General features: G+C 44.0%; 1 non-coding gene across 1 annotated transcript; it reads right to left on the bottom strand.

Annotated features, from left to right (window-relative positions):
* Positions 1–9,185: 9,185 nt before the first annotated feature.
* On the bottom strand, positions 9,186–9,260 carry Trnat-ugu. The gene has a single exon. It is a non-coding gene; the product is annotated as a tRNA-Thr (tRNA).
* Between the last annotated feature and the right edge of the window lie 12,352 nt (positions 9,261–21,612).

Below are 21,612 nucleotides of genomic sequence, written 5' to 3'. Positions count from 1 at the left end.
AGGTTCGAATCCTGCATCGGGCATGGATATGTGTGATGTCCTTAGGTTAGTTAGGATTAAGTAGTTTTAATTTCTAGGGGACTGATGGCCTCAGATGTTAAGTCTCATAGTGCTCAGAGCCATTTGAACAATTTTTTTGATCACTCTTTTCTCAGGCAGTATACACTGAGGTGACGAAAGTCATGAGATACCTCTTTACATAGTGTCTGACGTCCTTTTGTCCGGCTCAGTGCAGCAGCTCGACGTGTCATGGACTCAACAAGTCGTTGGAAGTCCCCTGCAGAAATACTTAGCCACGTTGTGTCTACAGCCGTATATAATGGCGAAAGTGTGGCCGGTGCAGAGTTTTATGCGTGACGTGACCTCTCGATTACGTCCCATAAGCCTTTGATGGGATTCATATCGGGCGATCTGGTGGCCAAATCATTCGCTCGACTCCTCAGAATGTTCTTCAAACGAATCGCTAACAATTGTGGCCTAGTGAAATGGAGCACTGTCATCCATAAAAATTCCATGGTTTTTTTGAGAAGATGAAGTCCATATGTAATTGAAAATGGTATCCAGGGAGCCGAAGATAAAAATTTCCAGTCAATGATCGGTTAAGCTGGACAAGAGAGCCCGACCATTCCATGTCAACATAGCGCACACCATTATGAAGCCACCACCAGCTTTCAGAGTGCCTTGTTGACAACTTGGGTCGATAGCTTCATGGTGTCTGCACCATCGTGATGTCTGCACCATCAGCTCCTACCAACTGAAATCGGGACTCATCTGACCAGGCCATGTTTCCAGTCGTCTAGAGTCTAACTAGTATGATCACGACGGCAGGAGGGACGCTGCAGGCGATGTCGTGCGTCGGTCTTCTGCTGCCACAGCCCATCAACGCAAAATTTGGCCACACTGTCCTAACGGAGACATTCGTCTTACATACCACATCGACTCCTGCGATTATTTCAAGTAGAGCTGCTTGTCTGTTAACATTGGCAATTCTACGCACACGCCGCTGCTCTCGGTCATTAAGGGAAGGTCGTCGGCCACTGCGTCGTCCGTGCTGAGGGGTGAAGCATGGACTGTGGTAGTCTCGACACACTCGTGACACTGTGGAATTCGGAATTCTGAATTCCCTATCGATTTCAGAAATGGAGTATCCCTTGCGTCTAGTTCCACCCACCATTCCGCGATCAGCGTCTGCTAATACTCATCATGCCTCCATAATTACGTGGGGAAACCTTTTCACACGAATCACCTGAGTACAAGTGACAGCTCCGCCGATGCACTGTCCTCTTATACCATACGTATGCGATACTACCGCCGTCTGTAAAAGTGTACACCATTGTCCCATGGCATCTCTCGCCTCGGGATATATACGCAGTGCCTCTTAACAAAGGTTCTCGCTATTTCATATAAACTGGTTATTTATCGGTCAACCCTTGCTCTTGGCAAATAGTGACGTCTTCGGGACTCGCAGCTGCTACTGTGGCAATCTAGAGAGGTGAACTCTGAGGAAACACATGTCGGAACTTACCCCTACTCGGATGCCCCTCTTCCTGGCGACGAGGTCCTTCCTCAAGCCTTCGAGCAGCGCCGTCGCAGCCTGCTTTGTGGCTCCGGACATGGCAGCATGGCTGCTGGGCCTGTACGAGGAAAAACACTTACTTACACGGTGCAGGCTTTGAAGCTGATGGTCCGCTTCCAGATGTTGGCTGCTCAACAGCCTGATGCACACCAAACCAGGCGAGGATATCTGAGAGATCACAAGTTACCAAGAACGGTCTTTACATCCTCGGCGGTATTGTTATAACGGCATTACTTGCGGTCTAAGCTTGTTTCTGCGCCTGTCATTTCATCTCCTAATGCTGCAGATATCATCAGAAGCCAAAATAACCACTTAATTTTCAAAGTTAAACACGACCAGAATATTTGGCTTTGTGCCACTGGGGGTAACAGACCTTTTACTTAACTCCAGTGCTCTATCAGATATACAGGGTGGTCCATTGACAGTGACGGGGCCAAATATCTCACGGAATAAGCATCAAACGAAAAAACTACAAAAAACGAAACTTGTCTAGCTTGAAGGGGGAAACCAGATGGCGCTATGGTTCGCCCGCTAGATGGCGCTGCCATATGTCAAACGGATATCAACTGCGTTTTTTTTTTAAGTGGGAACCCCCATTTTTATTACATATTCGTGTAGTACATAAAGGAATATGAATGTGTAGTTGGACCACTTTTTTCGTTTTGTGATAGGTGCGCTCTAATAGTCACAAACGTATAAGTACGTGATATCACGTAACATTCCGCCAGTGCTGACGGTATATACTTCGCGATACATTACCCGTGATAAAATGGACCATTTACCAATTGCGGAAAAGGTCGATATCGTGTTGATGTATGGCTATTGTGATCAAAATGCCCAACGGCCATCATCCAAGCGTCCGGACCGTTCGCCGTATAGTTACGTTATTTAAGGAAACAGGAAGTGTTCAGCCACATGTGAAACGTCAACCACGACCTGCAACAAACGATGATGCCCAAGTACGTGTTTTAGCTGCTGTTGTGGCTAATCCGCACATCAGTAGCAGACAAATTGCGCGAGAATCGGGAATCTCAAAAAACGTCGGTGTTGAGAATGCTACATCAACATCGATTGTACCCGTACCATATTTCTGTGCACCAGGAATTGCGTGGTGACGACTTTGAACGCCGTATACAGTTCTCCAATGGGCACAAGAGAAATTACGGGACGATGACAGAGTTTTTGCAGGCGTTGTAGTTAGCGACGAAGTGTCATTCACCAACAGCGGTAACGTAAACCGGCGTAATATGTCCTATTGGGCAACGGAAAATCCACGATGGGTGCGAGAAGTTGGACCCCATTTTATCTATGGCAATCTAAATGGTGCAATGTATGCTGATTTCCTACGTAATGTTCTACCGATGTTACTACAAGATATTTCACTGCTTGACAGAATGGCGATGTACTTCCAACATGATGGATGTCTGGCACATAGCTCGCGTGTGGTTGAAGCGGTATTGAATAGCATATTTCTTGACAGGTGGATTGGTCGTCGAAGCACCATACCACGACCCGCACGTTCACCGGATCTGACGTCCCCGGATTTCTCTCTGTGGGGAAAGTTGAAGGATATTTGCTATCGCGATCCACCGATAACGCCTGACAATATGCGTCAGCGCATTGTCAATGCATGTGCGAATATTACGGAAGGCGAACTACTCGCTGTTGAGAGGAATGTCGTTACACATATTGCCAAATGCATTGAAGTTGACGGACATCATTTTAAGCATTTATTGCATTAATGTGGTATTTGCAGGTAATCACGCTGTAACAGCATGCTTTCTCAGAAATGATAAGTTCACAAAGGTACATGTATCACATTGGAACAACCGAATAAAATATTCAAACGTACCTACGTTCTGTATTTTAATTTAAAAAACCTACCTGATACCAACTGTTCGTCTAAAATTGTGAGCCATATTTCTGTGACTATTACAGCGCCATCTACCACAAAGCGAAAAAAGTGGTCCAACTAAAACATTCATATTTCTTTGCGTACTACACGAATACGTAATAAAAAATGGGGGTTCCTATTTTTAAAAACGCAGTTGATATACGTTTGACCTATGGCAGCGTCATCTAGCGAGCCTACCATAGCGCCATCTGGTTTCCTTTGACACTTATTTCGTGAGATTTTTGGCCCGGTCACGATCAATGGACAACCCTGTATATTTTACTCTGGCCTTACAACGCCCTATACAGCATTTGTAACTTAATATCATCATTATTTTAACGTCTTTGAAACTAATGTATGCGTACGTGTTACTTACGCGAAGCTGAGCTACGTTTTTAAATGTTGAGTATGCGTGCTGCTGTTAAGCGTACGGCTAGAGAGGTTTGTGCTCTGCAGCGAGTCTCCCATCCGCCTGTGATATAAGCATCCCGCATGACAGAACAGAGATGGTGGATGCCTTCATCACAGAGAATGAAACCAAATCAGATGTTCACGGTACGACTGAGGCCCTGCCGAAGACTAAAAGTCTCAGCCAATGACAGCCAATAGTCACTACCCGAACACTGCGGATCGACAGCAGCGCCATAGGTCGCGATCAACGAGCAGACTATTTTCCTACACCACCCACGTGTCAGAAAATATTCGTCCGCCCCTGGTAGCTGAGTAGGCAGCGCTACAGAATGTCAGTCCTAAGGGCCCGGGTTCGATTCGCGGCTGGGTCGGGGATTTTCTCCGCTCAGGGACTGGGTGTTATGTTGTCATCATCATCATCAACTGGTCCCCATCGACACGCAAGTCGCCGAAGTAGCGTCAAATCTAAAGACTTGCACCCGGCGAACGGTCTACCCTACGGGAGGCCCTAGTCACACGGCATTTACATTTTTATTTAGAAAATAGTCACAGAAAATTCATGTGCCAACCGGCTTTATAAGCCGACGTAGCGCTGGCCAAAAGGCAGTTCGACACGTCGCCTGCACTTTTAGGTATCTGCCATTCTGGGGGCAATATCCACGTGCCTCGTCTCCTGGTATTCCCGGATTGTCAGGAGTGGTAGTTTCGGTCCGTGAATCAAGAGTGTCGTGTAACGGTAGTCTGACCTCAGTGGACAGTTTTTTGGTAATGCTGTGCCGACCGCTCTCCATTATTTTTTTACCGTCTTTTCTTTGGTGGACTTTCTCGAGCTAGAGACTTGTGAGGAAAAGGTTTTATTTGTTTTTCTTCTGTTGTAAGATCCGAAGTGGAATCCATACTTTGTTGCTTGCTTAAACTGTGTTTTATTTTGACTACTTTGTAGACATCAGTAATGTTCTTGTTTATTGGTTTATCACAATAAGAACATTTTGTCTCTGTTAACGCAAATACAGCGTTGTTCAGCCAGATTCACGAGAATTTAATGGCACCCTCAAAGTCCACATGCCAATAAATGGGAACTTTAAAATGTATAACACAAATACCCGACAAATACGTTGCACAGAGATACGCACCACGGTACGTTCTTGCCTAACTTTCAACCAATCCAAATACGTCTGTATAAAGATCACATGAAAAGTCTTTTGTAAGCTTAGTGAAATGAGCTTAATTAAAAACGTTTGTTTATCTCATACGAAAAGCTCGGAATGACTGCGAGAGTAGGCCAGAGTAACAAAGCAAAAAAGTCTGTAAGAGCCATCTGAAAGTGGATTTGTAATAAATCCAAAAAGCGGTAATGGTTTCATTTAAATAAACTTTTGAAGTCATACTTGTGGTGGTTCCATTTGTAATTTATAAACCTTATAATTAAAAAAAATGCTTTCTTTGTTGAGAAAAGGAATCGCGCTCTCTGTGGAGGTTTTTATACATGCTGTAGTGGATCACCTACTGTTTTTTATTATTACTTCTACTTATTAATTGTAAAACTTTTTAAAGAGAAAGTTAGTGGACAATACTCCCTGTATCCCTCGACTCAAACACATTCTGTTACTTGCCAAAATGAGATTTTCACTCTGCAGCGGAGTGTGCGCTGGTATGAAACTTCTTGGCAGATTAAAACTGTGTGCCCGACCGAGACTCGAACTCGGGACCTTTGCCTTTCGCGGGCAAGTCCTCTACCATCTGAGCTACCGAACCACGACTCACGCCACGTCCTCACAGCGTTACTTCTGCCAGTGTCTCGTCTCCTACCTTCCAAAACTTACAGAAGCTCTCCTGCGAACCTTGTAGAACTAGCACTCCTGTTTCTATGGTGTTATTCAAGACAGCTTAATTGGACTTAGAATATTATCCATACAAATGTATTTGACTATGAAGACACTGAATGTGTTACTTTCTCAGACACTGGAACCACACAGTAATTGTGGTTGTGTTATTGCCGTCGAATCAGACGTTCCTTTCCTTCGTCAATAAACTTTTGCAAACTTGCATCACAGTTTTCCCTGTGTCGCTGTGAACGACACATCAGCCGGCACACCGCTCTCCTGGCCATTTTGCAGACTGCTCAGACCGTGGAGCTGCTACAATTCGGTCACGTAGCTCCTCACTTGACATCACGAAGCTGAATTGTACTCCGTAGCGAACCTCCCACCAGGCAAAAATCCTTGCCAGTACAGGGAATCGAACCCGGATTTTCCGCATGGCAGCCATCTAAGCTGATCACTCAGACCCAGAGGAAGACGAGGTTGTAAATACTGCTGAAGTTCAAAATTCTGCTTTCAGATTTAGTCAGAGAGCTAAGTTGGCGAACCTGACTTAACAGCCGTGGTTTTCGAGTAGCGAGTCAGAAATCGAACATAGCATTTCTTAACAATTCTTTGCTAGAACAACTACGTAGCATTGGGCAGTTTATTTCCTCTGTGCAATCCTGGGTCGTCTTGAAGACAGTTGGAAAATTAAGTGCTTATTTTGGCTTCTGATGATATCTGCAGCATTAGGAGATGAAATGACAGGCGCAGAAACAAGCCTTAAACCGCAAGTAATGCCGTTATAACAATACCGCCAAGGATGTAAAGACCGTTCTTGGTAGCTTGTGATCTCTCAGATATCCTCGCCTGGTTTAGTGTGCTTCAGGCTGTTGAGCTGCGCTGTTGTTTCCTGCATAAAATGAAAAAAAAAAGACTCAGCCAACATCTGGAAGCGGACCATCAGCTTCAAAGTCTGCACCATGTAAGTAAGTGTTTTTCCTCGTACAGGCCCAGCAGCCATGCTGCCATGACCGGAGCCACAAAGCAGGCTCTGACCGTTCTGCTCGAAGGCTTGAGGAAGGACCTCGTCGCCAGGAAGAGGGGCATCCGAGTAGGGGTAAGTTCCGACATGTGTTTCCTCAGAGTTCACCTCTCTAGATTGCCACAGTAGCAGCTGCGAGTCCCGAAGACGTCACTATTTGCTAAGAGCAAGGGTTGACCGATAAATAACCAGTTTATATGAAATAGCGAGAACCTTTGTTAAGAGGCACTGCGTATATATCCCGAGGCGAGAGATGCCATGGGACAATGGTGTACACTTTTACAGACGGCGGTAGTATCGCATACGTAAGGTATAAGAGGACAGTGCATTGCCGGAGCTGTCCCTTGTACTCAGGTGATTCGTGTGAAAAGGTTTCCCCACGTAATTATGGAGGCATGATGAGAATTAGCAGACGCTGATCGCGGAATGGTGGGTGGACCTAGACGCAAGGGATACTCCATTTCTGAAATCGTTAGGGAATTCAGAATTCCGAATTCCACAGTGTCACGAGTGTGTCGAGAATACCACAGTCCATGCTTCACCCCTCAGCACGGACGACGCAGTGGCCGACGACCTTCCCTTAATGACCGAGAGCAGCGGCATGTGCGTAGAATTGCCAATGTTAACAGACAAGCAGCTCTACTTGAAATAATCGCAGGAATCAATGTGGGACGTGCGACGACCGTATCCGTTAGGATAGTGTGGCCAAATTTTGCTTCGATGGGCTGTGGCAGAAGAAGACCGACGCTAGTACCTTTGCCAACAGCACGATTTCGCCTGCAGCGTCCCTCCTGCTCTCGTGAACATAATAGTTCGACTCTAGACGTTGTGGCCTGACCAGATGAGTCCTGCTTGTCTGTTGGTAAGAGCTGATGGTGCAGACATCACGATGGTGCAGACACCATGAAGCCATCGACCCAAGTTGTCAACAAGGCACTGGTGGTGGCTTCATAATGGTGTGGGCTATGTTCACATGGAATGGACTTGGCCCTCTTGTCCAGCTGAACCAATCATTGACTGGAAAATTTTATCTTCCGTTACCTGGATACCATTTTCAGTTACTTATGGACTTCATCTTCCCAAAAAACGATGGAATTTTTATGGATGACAGTGCTCCATCTAACTAGGCTACAATCGTTCGCGATTCGTTTGAAGAACGTTCTGGACAAGTCGAGCGAATGATTTCGGCACCAGATCGCCCGATATGAATCCCTTCAAACGTTTATGGGACGTAATCGAGAGGTCACGTCACGCATAAAACTCTGCACCGGTCACACTTTCGCCATTATATACGGCTGTAGAGACAATGTGGCTAAGTATTTATGCAGGGGACTTCCAACAACTTGTTGAGTCCATGACACGTCGAGCTGCTGCACTGAGCCGGACAAAAGGACGTCAGACACTATGTTAAGAGGTATCTCATGACTTTAGTCCCCTCAGTGTATACTGCCTGAGAAAAGAGTGATCAAAAAAATTGTTCAAATGGCTCTGAGCACTATGAGACTTAACATCTGAGGTCATCAGTCCCCTAGAACTTAAAACTACTTAAACCTAACTAACCTAAGGACATCACACATATCCATTCCCGATGCAGGTTTCGAGCCTGCGACCGTAGCGGTCGCTCGGTTCCAGACTGAAGCACCTAGAACCGCTCGGCCACTCCGCCCGACCATAAAGTGATCACCTAGAATACTTGGTCAGATGACATTGTAACCTTTTCACGTTCACACCAATGTCAGGTATGTAAACGATTAGAGTCGTAGTCCTCTGCGACACTTAGAACGGACACCATAGTACGTTATTATCGTTCGTGTTATTAGTGTTATTACCGGAACTGATAGAGCATACAAAGTGCATGAACAGCATCAGATCTTGAATGATCGCTACTAAAGGACGCGTGGAAGCTGCGTACTCGTTTGTGACAGCGTTATCAGCACCTTAAAAGTTTTGCAGGTGTGCATTTGGTCGGTTGATCGAATAGTGCAATATCCGCCTAGAACCGCTAGACAACCGCGGCCGGCCAATATCCAGATTTCTAGAGCATTCATACATGACAGAATCCTGGTGTTGGACTGCATGAGAGAGTGAGGGCAGATATACTTTGCGTCAAGATTCAGGTCGTCCCAAGTCTGTTCACCACATGGGTGAATCACTGTATTGTGAACCAAGCACTCCATAACCTCTACACACCTGCGTCTGCCATCCGATAACGAGTAATGGGTTTCCTGAAATATTCTGTGCCATCCCAAGCCATTGGTGGGGGAATATCAGCAGCTTGACTATTAATTAAACGTCCCGTGCGTAGGCTGCCGTTATCAGGGCGGCATAAGCGGCTGCGTTTGGAGTGCCGCAGTGAGCACGAAGCATGGAACACTTATGAATGGGATTAGAATTATATTAATACCCTCAGCTGCTGACTAGCTTTGATATATAACGACGCGGACAGGTGAAAATGTGTGCCCCGACCGGGACTCGAACCCGGGATCGCCTGCTTACATGGCAGACGCTCTATCCATCTGAGCCACCGAGGGCACAAAGGTTAGTCCGACTGCAGGCACTAAATCGCTCACGCCTCCCGCGAGACCCACATTCTCTCCTGTATGGCCACACACTACATTCGTATTGTCCCACCCCAACACACTCACTACTCGTGGAAGACATTCTTACCAAGTCCCGTAAGAGTTCGGGGAATATGTGTGCATCCGCACAGAAGAAGAAGGTCATGGCCGGTATTGCCAGAACTTCTGTGTCTGTTCTTTCGGACATGTCCACCGGTGAGTCTGATGACGACCTATGAAGATATCTCTTTCTTACAACGTGTGTGTGGAGCAATGCTTATGACTTCAGATCATGGCTGAGGGAACTCAAACAACACGACGCTATGTCACGGTCATCCTGCGTCCTCGAGTGTTACCCGTCAAGCGACAATAGGGATTCTTGGTTCAAATGGCTCCGAGCACTATGGGACATAACATCTGAGGTCATGAGTCCCCTAGAACTTAGAACTACTTAAACCTAACTAACTTAAGGACATCACACACATCCATGCCCGAGGAAGGATTCGAACCTGCGACCGTAGCGGTCGCGCGGTTCCAGATTGAAGCGCCTAGAACCGCTCGGCTACACCGGCCGGCATTAGGGACTCTCTTTGAGACGGTGAGGTACTCACTGGGTCAACAAGATCCCCAAATCTCAGCCCGATGTCAACTCCGTTCCAGCGTCAGCACCCAAAATATCAAGAATGTTTTATAACAGCTGTGGGCCACCTTGCCTCAGGAGAGGATACAGCGGCTTTATGACACCCTACCCAATAGACACAGTACATGCAACCAGGCAGAAAGCAGTACAGCGTCACACTGATTAGTGTGCTCATACTGCCAACTTCTTTGCAAACTTGGCATGATTTTGTAAGCTCTGAAATAACATTCCATACTCTCTCTAGAAAGAAGTTTTCATTTTTTTTCTTCTCCACTTCTGGGTGCTTCAAATTTTGTCAGGCATAAATCATGTTATGGCATAGCCTCCGGAGAAAAAAGAGTATAAATTAAATTATCGATATTCAACAATGGGAGCGCTATATGCGCTCTCAGAATAGTTATTTGTAGTATCTTTGTCATTTGGCAAAAAAGGGATGAACGCTTTTTGTTTCATTGTCTTTTTGGTTCTGATGTTCTAGCTGACGGACGCTTATTGTTCACGGTAATAACTAATACAATTAGATGTAGTAATACTAGTAATACTTTGAATATATATGAAACTATGGCTTATAAAAATTGTATTTTCGTCAGTAGCAAGTACCTCTCCTTCCCGTGATTTAGTTACGTAATAATTAAATGTTGCCCTAGCCATTTTGTATAGGATCATTGTTGTAGTGACGCCATTAACGATAAAAATGGCGTAAGCTATTTTAATAGTCATTTAATGCTTAAAGTATTAAAAAGAATAATGTCAATAAATGCAAAACGGCGTCTTGTAGTATTTTCCAATTCATTTTTGCCACAGGAACAGTTTTATTAAGAGTAATTTTTATAAATGTGTACGCTGCCATTGCGCATAGGCAACTATCCTGGAGTATCAAGCCTCACAGAAAAAATAATTAAGCATTGTGTTTAATTGGCTTATCGCGTAATAGTAAAGAGAGTTTTTTTTTAATCCATCGTGAGTAAGACGGATGTCTTCACGTTGGAATACGTATGATACTTCTGCCGATAGCGCCCTGAGAAAATTTGGCGTGGCTTTCAACAAACATACAAGAGAATTTTTAACAAAACATTTCATTCAATTATCAGAATATTCTCTTTCAAAAAAAAAAAGTTATGCGATAATATTTTCATGCTTATCATTAACGCAAATCATATACTTGCACTAGGAAGTATCTAACACTCCCCCAGTCGTTTGTTTTGTTACGGTTTTCTGTGTGTGTAATTTTATACCTCGCTATTGAGTAATTTCTAAACATGCAGACTTAGTCTATCTATCAGTTTCTTACTACGCAACGGAGTTTGCTGTCTTTAAGGGTGGCCCTGTCACTCATAAATATCCCCCCCCCCCCTTAGAGGAGATGTATAGAGCACAATATATGTAAGACAGTAACTGTTCCAAAATACATCATGAAACATGGAATTATCTGGTGGACTGTTACCGTCATTGTGAAGACAACCAAATATACAGTCTCGTGACCTGCTGATACAGATCGAGCTACTTACTCTGAACGTTACTTAGTAAGCACCAAACATACCAACAAATCGCATAGTGAAAGGTGTACTGTGCTTCTACTGAAAGAACAAATTCTAGTCTTCACTATACAATTTACTTGAAATAAAACCCATTCAATCAAAATGAACAATAAACAAGCTACAAAACGTCCAACGGACACATGAAAACAGGTAGTAACTGCAGTAAACTAGTATTGGTTGCCTAATTCTGCCCAGCAGTGAATAACGCGATCTGAGAATCTCTACACGGAATGACTGACTTCGCTTCCGTACTGAAAACTAGGAGAATCTACTCCAATTGACGTGAAACCTCAGTGGAGAAACTTTTACAGGTGATCCCAGCAATTTAAACTATCTGCCCTTATGCCGATCGGGGGGGCGGGGGGGGGGGGGGGGGCGGGGCTACTTCACTGTCTCAGATAATGTGCTGGTGGAGTGCAGTGACGACTCTCGTAATATCGTACAGTGCAAGCAAGGTTGAAGTCCCGCAATGTTTTGAGTGCGCTGAAACCTAAACCCTCAGACAGGGGACTGCCGTCCACAAACTGCTAAGTCCAAACTCTGTTTAAATAGCTTCACTACCAACAACAAACGTAAGACGAGAACTCACAGTCAAAGGCGGGAACGTCTTAAATACAAGTGCATAATAGAGAAAGAGCTCCCCCAGATAACCGTATGCCAGGCACAAGACGAAAACTCCCAGCCCAAGAGGCGAAGTTTACACCTGTTTTAAGCGAAGAACAGTGATCAGTACGCTAGCTAACGCCTGTAGCAGAAGTCCTACCTATCCCGGGAACTCTGACATAAGTCTTCCGAGTTCGGAGACTCAGAGAGAAGTTCCCTTCTCCAAAAGTGCTGGCTCTCCGGCTCACCGCTCATTACCTCTCCTCTAAGTAAGGACGGGTGAATCATAATCTTAGCACCCCCTGTTCGTACCCCCGCTCCCCTCACTCCGGCCAACCACAAACACAAGTTAGACATCTCCCTTGGAAACGTGTATAGCATATATTGTCTCCCATCTCGTCATACAAATACACCAACCGGAAACATTCACGTTAAAATCGTAGGAAACAGGTACAGCGACCGAGAAACCAGTGTCCCCACTGAGTGTTGCTTAGCCACGCAACATTAAATCCGATCATCCAACATACAAGTGAAATTCAGTTATTAGCAACAAGGTGTACTTGACCATGTCAATCACTTCCTATTTTAGTAATAAAACGGAAATTCGCTTATCAAATGATATCAGAACTCGATCTAAGTACATGTCAAAGCGTGGGTCGAAAGAATCGTAATGGGCAAAATCTTGCCACTTTCTATTTTTGTTTTTTTGTTTTTTGAGTCATCAATCTTCTGACGGTTTTGATGCTGCCCGCCACGAATTCCTCTCCTGTGGCTACCTCTTCATCTCAGAGTAACACCTGCAACCTACGTCCTTAATTATTTGCTGGACTTATTCCAACCGCAACCTTCCTCTACAGTATTTGCCCTATACAGCTCCCTCTAGCACCAAGGAAGTCATTCCCTGATGTCTTAACAGATGTCCTGTCATCCTGTCCCTTCTCCTTGTCATTGTTTTCCACATATTCCTTTCCTCTCCGATTCTGCGCAGAACCTTCTCGTTCCTTACATTATCAGTCCGCTTAACTTTCGATTCTCTTCTTTTCCGGTTTTCCCAGAGTCCATGTTTCACAACCATACAATCATGTGCCCCAAACGTACATTCTCAAAAATTTCTTCCTCAGATTGAGGCCTGTGTGTTTGATATTAGTAGACTTCTGTTGGCCAGGCATGCCCTTTTTGCCACTGTTAATCTGCTTTTGATGTCCTCCTTGCTCCGTCCGTCAGTGGTTATTTTGCTGCCTAAATAGTAGAATTCCTTAACATCATCTACTTCGCGACCATCAGTCCTGATGTTAAGTTTTTCGCTGTTCTCATGTTTGCTGCTTCTCATCACTTTCGTTTTCTTAGATTTAATCTCAGTCTATCTTCTGTACTCATTAGACTGTATTCCATTTAGCAGATCATGTAATTCTTTTTCACTTTCACTCAGGATAGCACTGTCATCAACGAATCGTATTATTGATATCCTTTCACTTGAATTTTAATCCCACACTTAAACCTTTCTTTTATTTCCAACATTGCTTCTTCGATGCCGTCTTACAAGTACAATAAAATAAAACCTATGGTAACTTAACCAATTGTGGGAGTCTCTTGACTCTTGTCTTTGGTTTATCAGATGCATACACTTTCTACTAATGCTGCAGTTTTATTGTACCTAATATGTAGCCATACTTTAGGGTGGAGTCTACTATGTTCGTTAGCACACGTATAATTCATCACAGCTCCGGAAGAGTTAATGCTATTTTTTTGCGTTGTGGAGTTATGTGGTAGCATGGTATACTCTTATTTCTAATCACTTCACTGTTCTCAGTACCGCAGATCGGATGCCTGTAAGTCATATCTTAAATTCACTTCTCCTTTCAGATTTTCAGGACTCCTTCCACACAACATTTTTTATGCTCCAGTCCAAAGATATATATATACTCCCCTCAGCCGTATCTGAAATTCAACAATATTACTTTTACCTTTTTTATTGTGTGCGAATTATATACTAAAATCCTGGGGATAAAACCAGTACAAAACTGCAGTCAATGATCATCAGAGTATTATTAAATTGCAAGTCCATTTTTTCTAGAATATACTTACTAAAATTGATAAGGTTTAGTATCTACATTATACAGTCCTTAACAGTACCGAAAAAATACTGCCACAAAACTGCACTGTTTCATTTATTATTTTCTCCTTTTCAGTGTACATTTCTAGCTCCTCCATCTGTTTCTGAGCCGTTTGGAGTAGTAAAGGTCATTTAAGGAAACTGAGCGACTTGTGTTTTGTGTATACCTGTTACAAATTCGTGTGTTTTATAAATCTGTTTACTTGTAATGGAATTGCCTATGGGAGCACATAATTTTATATGCTTCAGGTTGACCATGTTTATCCGTTTGACGATGTCTATTGTTCTTTAAGCCAGGTTAATATTAACGCTATAGTCTACAGTGATGATACCATTATTGAGATGTTTTGCAGTTTTATCTGAGATTTTTTTTAAACACGGTACGCCTGCATATTTATTGTAATGATTCTTCTGTATACTGAGACGGAAATTTTTTTGCTCTATTTTTTGCCAGACAGAGTTAATCTTTGTTTGATATTACCCATTAGTGATAGCAACCTTATTGACAATTTACGTACCTAGATTGAAATCTTTTGGGTTCAAAGAAACTTTGCCCTTTTTGAGGATGTATCTTGAATGCATCTACTTCACGAGAGTTTGTATTTGTAAAGTTCATAACTATGTTGGAGTCTCTTGCGTTTGGCTTTCTCCACACTTTAGCGGCCAGTTTGTTGTTAGATACAGATAGTGTCATACAGGGACGGTTTATCATGGCACATTAGCGCACGGCTGTTTATCGACCTCGACAACTTTGAAAACAAACCAAAAATATATCAACATAGTGGCAGTGACCTCTCTGTTTGTCACATGTCAAGAAAGTGGAATAATTGAATCATTCGGAGCATTTGCTATAATTTACCCTGTATTATCAATTCTTAAGTAGAAGAATTTTGCTACCTTGGAAGCAATGAAACCATGACTGCAAACGCATGAGGAAGTAAGAAACAGACCATCACAGGAAAAGAAGACGTTCCTCTCAAAAGGAATCTGCTTTTATCAATCATAGGCTCTTATTTAAGGAAGGAAGACATTTCTGAGAATATAGGCCTGAGCACAACACAGTACGGAAATGAAACATGGACTATGGGAAAATCACAAAATAAGAGCTACAAAGTGTTTGAAATGTGGTGCTGCAGAAGGATGCTGAAAAATAAGTACACTGACAACCGATGAGGAAGTTGTCCATAGATCAGGCGAGGAAAAGAGTAAAGGGCCAAAAACGGTTGGGGAAGTTTGGGATTGGAATATAACGAACGAATAATTGGGGACGTTGGATGTAAGTTATAGCCCTGCTCTGACATGAAGGGGCCCGCACAAGAGAAGAATTCGTGCGAGGGCGCAGAAGACGCTGTTGATAAAAAGAAAAAAGAAGAAAAACATCATCTTCAAGCGGTAGAGGGCTCAAACAGGGGAACTCTAAAGTAGGCACATATAATGATATTCATGAATATTTTGATGAGTGGAAGGAACGAATGCAGTTGAATTATAACTCAGCTGAGTCCTATTTCTGGATTAATCACCACTAATTGAACGTACACAACTAATATCGATATCCTGCTACACTTACTATTAGTTAGTTTTGTGTTTCATTGATCATTTGCTCGATTAATCATAATGATGTGGAACTCGTCATTTTATACTCAAATCGCAAATTAATTTGTAAATATGTCGGTTGGTCGCAGTTAGTGTGCTCCCTGCCGCCGTTGGATAAGCAGCTGCAGCAGCAAGTCGTATACTCCTAGCTCACTCATTTGTTACATAGTTTAATTCTCAATTTCTTTGCGTGTTTTTGGTACTTGCATTGTGTAATTCATAAATTTCGGGCGTATTATAGTATTTGAGAGTTGTAGCATCGCGTTTTAGTACCTGAATAGTGTAAATTCGCGTAGTCGTTTGTCTACTGTTTTGTTTTGAACGGCCAGTGTCGGTTGGTCGCAGTCAGTGCGCTCCCTGCCGCCGTTGGATAAGCAGCTGCAGCAGCAAGTCGTATACTCCTAGCTCACTCATTTGTTACATAGTTTACTTCTTAATTTCTTTGCGTGTTTTTGGTACTTGCATTGTGTAATTCATAAATTTCGGGCGTATTATAGTATTTGAGAGTGTAGCATCGTGTCTTAGTACCTGAATAGTGTAATTTCGCTTAGTCTCCTTCCGCCGCCGAGCAGTGTCAGCAGTGCGCAAGTAGCAGCATTACTGCATTTACTAGGCAATCTTGTATTTTAATAACCGTTTAAATTTTGTCGATTTGTTTGCGCTCTCTGTAGATTAGTTCAGACGTTCTTAGCAAAACAGTTTTTAGCATGGATAGGAACTGCAACTGCTGTGTTCGGATGCAGGCTGAGTTGGCATCCCTTCGCTCCCAGCTTCAGGCAGTGTTGGCTTCGGTCACACAGCTTGAGGCTGTTGCCAATGGGCATCACTGTGGGGGTCCGGATGGGGGTTTGTCGGGGACGGCCAGCTCGTCCCACGCATCCCCTGATCGGACTACGACTGTGGTTGCCCGGGATACTGCCCGCATTGAGGCTGATCCCTCACCTGTGGTAGAGTGGGAGGTCGTTTCAAGGTGTGGCAGGGGGCGAAAGACATTCCGGAGGGCTGAACGGAAAGCCTCTCCAGTTTGTCTGACGAACCGGTTTCAGGCTCTGTCTCAGGCTGATACTGATCTTCGGCCTGACATGGCTGCTTGTCCTGTTCCAGAGGTTGCCCCTCAATCTGCAAGATCCGGGCAGTCGCAGAGGGTGGGCTTACTGGTAGTTGGGAGCTCCAACGTCAGGCGCGTAATGGGGCCCCTTAGGGAAATGGCAGCAAGAGAGGGGAAGAAAACCAATGTGCACTCCGTGTGCATACCGGGGGGAGTCATTCCAGATGTGGAAAGGGTCCTTCCGGATGCCATGAAGGGTACAGGGTGCACCCATCTGCAGGTGGTCGCTCATGTCGGCACCAATGATGTGTGTCGCTATGGATCGGAGGAAATCCTCCCTGGCTTCGGGCGGCTATCTGATTTGGTGAAGACTGCCAGTCTCGCTAGCGGGATGAAAGCAGAGCTCACCATCTGCAGCATCGTCGACAGGACTGACTGCGGACCTTTGGTACAGAGCCGAGTGGAGGGTCTGAATCAGAGGCTGAGACGGTTCTGCGACCGTGTGGGCTGCAGATTCCTCGACTTGCGCCATAGGGTGGTGGGGTTTCGGGTTCCGCTGGATAGGTCGGGAGTCCACTACACGCAACAAGCGGCTACACGGGTAGCAGGGGTTGTGTGGCGTGGGCTGGGCGGTTTTTTAGGTTAGATGGCCTTGGGCAAGTACAGAAAGGGCAACAGCCTCAACGGGTGCGGGGCAAAGTCAGGACATGCGGGGACCAAGCAGCAATCGGTATTGTAATTGTCAACTGTCGAAGCTGCGTTGGTAAAGTACCGGAACTTCAAGCGCTGGTAGAAAGCACCGAAGCTGAAATCGTTATAGGTACAGAAAGCTGGCTTAAGCCAGAGATAAATTCTGCCGAAATTTTTACAAAGGTACACACGGTGTTTAGAAAGGATAGATTGCATGCAACCGGTGGTGGAGTGTTCATCGCTGTTAGTAGTAGTTTATCCTGTAGTGAAGTAGAAGTGGATAGTTCCTGTGAATTATTATGGGTGGAGGTTACACTAAACAACCGAACTAGGTTAATAATTGGCTCCTTTTACCGACCTCCCGACTCAGCAGCATTAGTGGCAGAACAACTGAGAGAAAATTTGGAATACATTTCACATAAATTTTCTCAGCATGTTATAGTTTTAGGTGGAGATTTCAATTTACCAGATATAGACTGGGACACTCAGATGTTTAGGACGGGTGGTAGGGACAGAGCATCGAGTGACATTATACTGAGTGCACTATCCGAAAATTACCTCGAGCAATTAAACAGAGAACCGACTCGTGGAGATAACATCTTGGACCTACTGATAACAAACAGACCCGAACTTTTCGAATCTGTATGTACAGAACAGGGAATCAGTGATCATAAGGCCGTTGCAGCATCCCTGAATATGGAAGTTAATAGGAATATAAAAAAAGGGAGGAAGGTTTATCTGTTTAGCAAGAGTAATAGAAGGCAGATTTCAGACTACCTAACAGATCAAAACGAAAATTTCTGTTCCGACACTGACAATGTTGAGTGTTTATGGAAAAAGTTCAAGGCAATCGTAAAATGCGTTTTAGACAGGTACGTGCCGAGTAAAACTGTGAGGGACGGGAAAAACCCACCGTGGCACAACAACAAAGTTAGGAAACTACTGCGAAAGCAAAGAGAGCTCCACTCCAAGTTTAAACGCAGCCAAAACCTCTCAGACAAACTGAAGCTAAACGATGTCAAAGTTAGCGTAAGGAGGGCTATGCGTGAAGCGTTCATTGAATTCGAAAGTAAAATTCTATGTACCGACTTGACAGAAAATCCTAGGAAGTTCTGGTCTTACGTTAAATCAGTAAGTGGCTCGAAACAGCATATCCAGACACTACGGGATGATGATGGCATTGAAACAGAGGATGACGCGCGTAAAGCTGAAATACTAAACACCTTTTTCCAAAGCTGTTTCACAGAGGAAGACCGCACTGCAGTTCCTTCTCTAAATCCTCGCACAAACGAAAAAATGGCTGACATCGAAATAAGTGTCCAAGGAATAGAAAAGCAACTGGAGTCACTCAATAGAGGAAAGTCCACTGGACCTGACGGGATACCAATTCGATTCTACACAGAGTACGCGAAAGAACTTGACCCCCTTCTAACAGCCGTGTACCGCAAGTCTCTAGAGGAACGGAGGGTTCCAAATGATTGGAAAAGAGCACAGATAGTCCCAGTCTTCAAGAAGGGTCGTCGAGCAGATGCGCAAAACTATAGACCTATATCTCTTACGTCGATCTCTTGTAGAATTTTAGAACATGTTTTTTGCTCGCGTATCATGTCATTTCTGGAAACCCAGAATCTACTATGTAGGAATCAACATGGATTCCGGAAACAGCGATCGTGTGAGACCCAACTCGCCTTATTTGTTCATGAGACCCAGAAAATATTAGATACAGGCTCCCAGGTAGATGCTATTTTTCTTGACTTCCGGAAGGCGTTCGATACAGTTCCGCACTGTCGCCTGATAAACAAAGTAAGAGCCTACGGAATATCAGACCAGCTGTGTGGCTGGATTGAAGAGTTTTTAGCAAACAGAACACAGCATGTTGTTATCAATGGAGAGACGTCTACAGACGTTAAAGTAACCTCTGGCGTGCCACAGGGGAGTGTTATGGGACCATTGCTTTTCACAATATATATAAATGACTTAGTAGATAGTGTCGGAAGTTCCATGCGGCTTTTCGCGGATGATGCTGTAGTATACAGAGAAGTTGCTGCATTAGAAAATTGTAGCGAAATACAGGAAGATCTGCAGCGGATAGGCACTTGGTGCAGGGAGTGGCAACTGACCCTTAACATAGACAAATGTAATGTATTGCGAATACATAGAAAGAAGGATCCTTTATTGTGTGATTATATGATAGCGGAACAAACGCTGGTAGCAGTTACTTCTGTAAAATATCTGGGAGTATGCGTACGGAACGATTTGAAGTGCAATGATCATATAAAACTAATTGTTGGTAAGGCGGGTACCAGGTTGAGATTCTTTGGGAGAGTGCTTAGAAAATGTAGTCCATCAACAAAGGAGGTGGCTTACAAAACACTCGTTCGACCTATACTTGAGTATTGCTCATCAGTGTGGGATCCGTACCAGGTCGGGTTGACGGAGGAGATAGAGAAGATCCAAAGAAGAGCGGCGCGTTTCGTCACTGGGTTATTTGGTAACCGTGATAGCGTTACGGAGATGTTTAATAAACTCAAGTGGCAGACTCTGCAAGAGAGGCGCTCTGCATCGCGGTGTAGCTTGCCCGCCAGGTTTCGAGAGGGTGCGTTTCTGGATGAGGTATCGAATATATTGCTTCCCCCTACTTATACTTCCCGAGGAGATCACGAATGTAAAATTAGAGAGATTAGAGTGCGCACGGAGGCTTTCAGACAGTCGTTCATCCCGCGAACCATACGCGACTGGAACAGGAAAGGGAGGTAATGACAGTGGCACGTAAAGTGCCCTCCGCCACACACCGTTGGGTGGCTTGCGGAGTATCAATGTAGATGTAGATGTAGACTGACTATTTAAAGGCTTTTTTTTTTAAAAAAAAAAAGCTACAGATCTGATTTAGTAATTCCTACCCACCACCCTCTACACATTACAATACTAGAAATTATTCTACGAAACAGACCCAGTTGTCAAGAAAAAAAAATTTCCAGGTTGTTTTCAAATTTTGCTGTGCTGCCTGTTCAAAATGGCTCTGAGCACTATAGGACTTAACATCTGAGGTCATCAGTCCCCTAGAACTTAGAACTATTTAAATCTAACTAACCTAAGGACATCACACACATCCAAGCCAGAGGCAGAATTCGAAACTGCGACCGTAGCGGTCGCGCGGTTCCAGACTGAAGCGCCTAGAACCGCTCGGCCACACCGGCCGGCGCTGTGCTGCCTGTCAGACATTTTATATCACTGAACTAAGTTGTTTCAGCAGCTCCAAAATGTGTTTTTTCCAGTTTAAATTCTCACCAATATGGACACCTAAAAATTTAGAAGTTTCCGCTCTATTTATTAGCTCGTCACCATGTGTTACACTCTTCATTCTTATGGTACTGAACTGAATATGTTATGTCTTTTTGAAAGTTATAATGATATCATTCGCACTAAACCAGTCAATGTTACTTTTCAGAACATTGTTTATCGTTTCTTCTGTGCCGCATATATGCTTGGATCGATTACACTCCTAGTGTCATCCACAAAAAGAAAACCTAATCCTTCTTGGTGTGTTTTAGACCGAAGAGCGTTTACGTATATGAGGCATAATGAAGTATGATAGCATTTAGACAGTACGTGTTGAATTCCGTTTGTAAGGCGGACATATGACGTTATTTGGCAAATGGCATTGAGTCGAGAGGTTGGGTCTTATATCTCCATCCCACGACATTTCCAGAATAATTGATATTCTTCTATGGACCATATAACAAAGATGCGTTTCGAAATTGGATTGACGACTATTTAAACCTTAAAACATATTGCCTTCTTCACGCTTGCTATAGAGAAAAGAAGATGCTTTCAGTTCTTTATCCAGCAACTTTCGAGGGACCCTCAAACAACAAAGATAGTTTTCAAAGTTAGCTTGATGGCTGCTTAAACCTTAAAAACGAATTGATTTCTTCACACTTTATTGAGAAAAGATTGCACCGTAAGAACCCCAGAATGTATATGATAATGGAGAATATAATAAGGTTAATTCCTACATGGTGCTCATCTCAAATGAAACTCTTACAACTGTTTAAAATAACCTACAAGAACTTTGGCGCATGAATAGTAAAAGCTGCAGGG

The sequence above is a fragment of the Schistocerca americana genome, chromosome 8 (genome assembly GCF_021461395.2).
Source record: "Schistocerca americana isolate TAMUIC-IGC-003095 chromosome 8, iqSchAmer2.1, whole genome shotgun sequence".
In the NCBI taxonomy this organism is placed as follows: Eukaryota; Metazoa; Arthropoda; class Insecta; order Orthoptera; family Acrididae; genus Schistocerca; species Schistocerca americana.
Note: the sequence above shows the minus strand (reverse complement) of the source record. Positions and strands in the feature narration are given on the sequence as shown.